Here is a 6,031-nt window from a genome sequence, read left to right as displayed (position 1 = left end):
CACACACACACACACACACACACACACACACACACACACACACACACACACACACACACACACGTCTTTACAAACAAAAGATTTATTACAGAATGTCTCCCTCTAGTGGCAGGCTGCAGGTAAATGTGATAAATCCAGTTTTTGATTGATTTTATCAATAAAAGGGTGTGAGTGATGAAGTCGCTTGTTTTTTTTTCGTTTAGCAGACACTTTTATCCCCTTAAATTTTTCTTTCAATTTATACAACTGAGCAATTAAGGACTAAGGTCCTCAGGGGACACGGTCCTTCTTGGACCTGGGACACGAACCTATGACCTTTCGATCAGTAGACCAACACATTAACCAATGAGCTTGTGAATTGTTATAACAGACCCTCAGCACTCAGGTATCTTTCAGGTAGTTTAACATTAAAAGCGAGCTCTTCCACAACAGAGAGCTTCAAGAAGACTGGACAAATTTTACACCACAAATAAAAACTCACCAGTACAAGAAACCCGTCTGTCCATTAGAGCTTATTTTACACGTTCATCCCCATACGCCGTTTTAAAATGTACGTGTCGAGAACAGAAACTATTCCGGTCAGCAGTTGTCGCTGTTGTCAGCATACAGCCGATGAAAGGTCTTAATTCATTCATTTATTCATGAGAAGAGTTGCTAAGGTCACAATAATGCTGGTGAGTCGTAGTCTCATGGGACTAAGAGCCTCATCACTACCAAAAAGCTAACGGATTTTATTATATAATATATAATAAAAATATGGAAACATAAGTTTTATGAGACAGAAATGTTTTATGTCAAAAAGTTAATCAAATGATTGAATAATTAATGAATCAATTAGTAAGTTTACTATAGAATTATAGACATTCATCTCCAATGTCATTATATCTGTCACTGACAGAACAAGCAGAAGATATAAGAGCACTTCGTCACAAACAGAGAGCTTCATGAAAATCATGAAAAACAGAGGTTGTTTTTTTTCCTTCTTAAACACAGATTTTCGAGTGTAAATGTTGTCTCCTGTTTCTATTTATATTTATTAAGTATGATAGTTTAGATCAGTCCTGACTGAAAGCTGGGAAATCTTTTTACTGACGATTGTTAAATCGATACATCTGTGAAAATGATCCCAGTACAGTCTAGTATTAACAATATTAATGAACTTTTAATGCTGTATTTACCAACAGTGCCATTTATGTGTTAGCTAACTAGTGTTCTTTATAACTTGTTGATAAAAGCTTTTAATCCAGAATAAATCACTTTATTCTATTATTTACTCACATTATTATTATTATTATTATTATTATTATTATTATTATTATTATTATTATTAACAGTGTGAGTTTTGTGTCTGTTTGTGTGTGATTACAGACACGTCCACACTGAGCCGCTGATGGAGGACGATTCAGACATCTACACCACAGTACAGTACGATACATTCACCATGAACTGATCACACCTTCACACCTCACCTACTTCAGTACACACTTCTGTATGTGAACTTCACCTGAGAGCAAAAAGCTAAAGGATCTGAGCTCCTTATTTCTCTAGAGAGATTTCACAAAGTCATAATGAATTAATAAACCAAGTGTGTGTGTGTGTGTGTGTGTGTGTGTGTTGGTTTGTGTGTGTACTGTATGTGTGTGTGTGTGTATCTGTGTGTATGTGTGTGTGTGTATGTGTGTCTGTGTGTGTGTTTTTGTGTATGTGTGTGTGTGGGTGCGTATGTGTGTTTGCGTGTGTATGTGTGTGTATGTGTGTTTGTGTGTGTGTACAATATGTGTGTATGTGTGTGTGTTTGTGTGTGTTTTACAGTTTTACTGTAAAAGCAGCACAACATGTTGTGTTTTATTGTTTCCTTTATTCTGTACCATATTCCTTATTTAGAACTATTTTGTGAAGAGAAGCAAAAATTTGACACAATAAAGGAAGTGAAATATATTACTCACATTTCACAAATGAGGGTAAGAGGCAAGTTTACTACAAGACTCTTCTCTGTTCTGGCACCAAGGTGGTGGGATGAACTTCCCCTAGACGTCCAGACAGCTAAGTCACTGGCTATTTTCAAGCGGCGGTTGAAGACCAACTTATTCAGGAAACACTTCAACTAGCACTTTTTTCTTTATCTTTTGCATAAAAAAAAAAAACTTTGACACTTTTTCATTGAAACTGAACAAATGTTTTAAACTCATAGTATCTTAGTATGTAACCTAGTGAGCAGCATTAATGTATTCAATGTTAGAGATTTAAGCACTTATGTACGTCGCTCTGGATAAGGGGTCTGTCACATGCTGTAAATGTAAATGTGTGCGTGTGTGAGCTTGTGTGTGTGTGTCTGTGTGTGTGTGTATGTGTCTGTGTGTGTGTGTCTGTGTGTGTGAGAACGTGTGTGTGTATGTGTGTGTGTGTTTGTGTGTGTTTGCAACCCAGTCTCATGAAATAGTCACTCACTCATTCATTTCCTACCGCTTATCCGAACTTCTCGGGTCACGGGGAGCCTGTGCCTATCTCAGGCGTCATCGGGCATCGAGGCAGGATACACCCTGGACGGAGTGCCAACCCATCACAGGGCACACACACTCTCATTCACTGAAGTGAAAAATAACAGATCTAAATCTAGGAATGAATAACAATTCATTTAAAAAGCCACAGTGAGTGTTTTCACACATACTGGTGGTATACAGTGATATGGCGTTTGTTTTCACTTTGGTCCAAACGCCAGGGCTTCATGTTTCCATGACGACTGATCAGAAAAGACGCACGTGACGTCATGTTTACATGACTCCCGATTGTTAAAATGCGTATCAAATTAACGATAAACTTTACCAACAGAGACACACGTACGCACTACACAGGTACGCAGTTTATTTGTCGCACTGCTGCTTTTGTTTCACGCTCTAGCGGTTAATAAACAGAACTGCATGCGTCTTGCGGAAGAACATTGTAACCGGCGCTACTTCTCTCCGTTTATGACTATGGACGAGTCACTCAGGTCCTGTGTTACTCCACAACGGCGGCGACCCGCTGGACTAAAATATTAATAAAAATTTTAGGGGTGTTGAGCTTTTTTTTTTTTATCGGTGCTGAGCTCCTTTTTAGGGGTGCTGAAGCCCATGAGCTCCTTTTTTAGGGAAGCCTCGCCGATGCTACACAGTAGACATTAACACGCGTTGTAAAACGAGGCAGGGGGAGGCGGGGCCTTGCATAATTTGTGGGGCCCTACGCAATTTGCGTAGTGTGCGTATAGGGCCGATCGGCTCTGAGTGCAGGAAAAAATAAACTTGTATTGACTTCAATATTTAAATGTTCACTAATGTTCTTTCTGTTGAACAAATAAAATCCTCGAAGGTTCAGAAAGTTCTAATTCATGGATCTTCTGGATGGTTGTTGTGGTGACAGCTGGACTGATTTTGGCTGTTGTGATTTTCAGCAGGAGGTAAAACTAAAACCATTATTATTATTAGTATTATTATTATTATTATTATTATTATTATTATTATTATTATTATTGTTATTATTATTATGAACAGTGTGAGTTTTTTACAAGACTCTTCTATTTACTACAAGACTCTTCTCTGTTCTGGCACCAACGTGGTGGGATGAACTTTCCCTAGACGTCCGGACAGCTGAGTCACTGGCTATTTTCAAGCGGCGGTTGAAGACCAACTTATTCAGGAAACACTTCAACTAGCACTTCTTTCTTTATCTTTTGCATTAAAAAAAAAAAAAACTTTGACACTTTTTCATTGAAACTGAACAAATGTTTTAAACTCATGGTATCTTAGTATGTAACCTAGTGAACCAGCATTAATGTATTCAATGTTAGAGATTTAAGCACTTATGTACGTCGCTCTGGATAAGGGGTCTGTCACATGCTGTAAATGTAAATGCGTGTGTGAGCGCGTATGTGTATGTGTGCCCGCGCATGTGTTTGTGTGTGTGAATTTGTGATTACGTGTGTGTGTGTGTGTGTGTGTGTGTGTGTGTGTGTGTGTGTGTGTGTGTGTGTGTGCGTGTGTGTGTGTGTGTGTGAATGTGTGAGTACGTGTGTGTTTGTGTGTGCGCGCGAATGTGTGAGTACGTGTGTGTTACGCCTCTGTATAAGAGGAAATAGAAAACATGACACAGACACGATGTAGCTTCAGTCACGTCCAATGTTGTAATGCATTTACCATGAACAGCATAAAACATTTACACAGCATCACACTTACACATGTTATTTTCCTTTTGCATGACAATGTCTCTCTGAGAAACTTCACAATTAGAAAAAATATCAGCTGGTAGGTTATAACTATCTTACTAAAATACCTGAGTTAACCTTTAACATGAGTTACCAAAACAGACCAAAATGTGTTCACAGCATTCATACTGTTTTTAAACATTCATAAAACAGTAGATATCAAAATGTATTTACAGCATCTTCAAACAGTATTGACAAATAACCTTGAAAAAGTACATTTAATAAAAGATAATTAAATCAAAATAGATTAAACTTTACTCTGTGTTTGGAACAATAAACAGCACAATAGATATTATTTAATTCTAAATACTGCTGTTTTATAGTTATTATTAATTCAGAATACACAACATTTTATCCTCAGTAATAGCATTGTGCTTACACAAATAAACTAACTTGCCTCTTCACATTAAACACTCTTTAAACACAACTTCAACACAACACAAACTTCAACAATAACACGTTTACCTCATCCCTATGATATAAAACGTATACAGACACACAGAGAAAATGGTGGCTGCGATGTTAAACTAGATCCACGTGCTCCACCATGTGCTCCACAGCTAGCACACAGGCTACACTGGCCAACACTTCACACTAGCCTGCTAAACGCGCTTACATAAATACAACCATTAGTATTTACTCCCCGCATGTTCCTTACAATATTAAACACATATATGACTTGTTCCCACAATATACAACCCTCGTTCTTACCCGTATAAGAGGAAATAGAAAACATGACACGGACACAATGTAGCTTCAGTCACGTCCAATGTTGTAATGGACAAACGTCAGCTGCACGTGCCGCACACAGGCTGAACGAGGCATTAGCAATCGATCACAGAGAGGTCATTAAACTTACGGCAAAAGAAAGTGGAATGTAAACAAGCAAACACTGCATATTGTAATGTAAATAAAACAGCATTTTAAACACAGATCATCTTTTGACTTATATCAAACCGTTCAATGTATCAGTATTACATCATTTTTTTTACATCCTTACATGTGTAAATGTGTGTGTGTGTGTTTGCACGCAATAGTCACGAAATGTAATCTATTGAGGAGATTTTATCCTTGTTTTATTGCTTTATATTCTGTAGGGTAATAAACATTGTGTTATGGTTTCTTTTCTGGGTGTCAAAGTAATGTAGTGCTTAAAGTTTAAAAATGAATAACAAATGAGCAAAATTGCTTCTGAGTGGCAGAAAGAAAAACGCTGTGCAGACACGAAAGATGATTAGATCGAAAGTTGTGCTGAGTGACACGAAAAAAAGGAAATTCATGGCCACTAACACGGATCTATAGATTACATTTCGTCACCTGTGTGAGGAACTGCTGTGAGACTGGTTGTGAGACTGGCTTGGTGTTTGTGTGTGTGTGTGTGTGTGTGTGTGTGTGTGTGTGTGTGTGTGTGTGTGTGTGTGTGTGTGTGCATAATAAAAAACACACACTTCTCACCATCGTCCTCGTGTTTGTGATCATAGTGACACTGGGTAAAAGGAAATAATCTTTAGAAAATAAACTATATTTCAGCAACACAAAGCTGAGTTCTTACTGAGATGAAGATAAAGATGAAGATAAAGAATTATTCTTCAGATATTTGATTAATGTTACGGTTCATCCATTGACTCATTGTCTTATACACATAAACACATAAAATACTATTAAAGTGGTACAACACAAGTAAGTAGTAGATCACACGACTTTACTGTGTTTAATTACAGACACTGAGAGATTTAATAGAGCTCTAATGAGAAAGAATTCTACTTATGAAGTAACTGAATGTGCTCATAGATC

The 6,031-nt window shown here is 37.5% G+C and overlaps 1 protein-coding gene across 1 annotated transcript in view; it reads right to left on the bottom strand.

Moving 5' to 3' along the window:
• LOC113658007 (myeloid cell surface antigen CD33-like) overlaps positions 1–6,031 on the bottom strand; it is a 34,991-nt gene that overhangs the window by 10,073 nt on the left and 18,887 nt on the right. The gene's annotated exons all lie outside the window — the stretch shown is intronic.

This window comes from Tachysurus fulvidraco, chromosome 25 (genome assembly GCF_022655615.1).
Source record: "Tachysurus fulvidraco isolate hzauxx_2018 chromosome 25, HZAU_PFXX_2.0, whole genome shotgun sequence".
Classification (NCBI taxonomy): domain Eukaryota; kingdom Metazoa; phylum Chordata; class Actinopteri; order Siluriformes; family Bagridae; genus Tachysurus; species Tachysurus fulvidraco.
The sequence above is the reverse complement of the archived record's forward strand: the minus strand, read 5'-3'. Positions and strand labels throughout refer to the sequence as shown.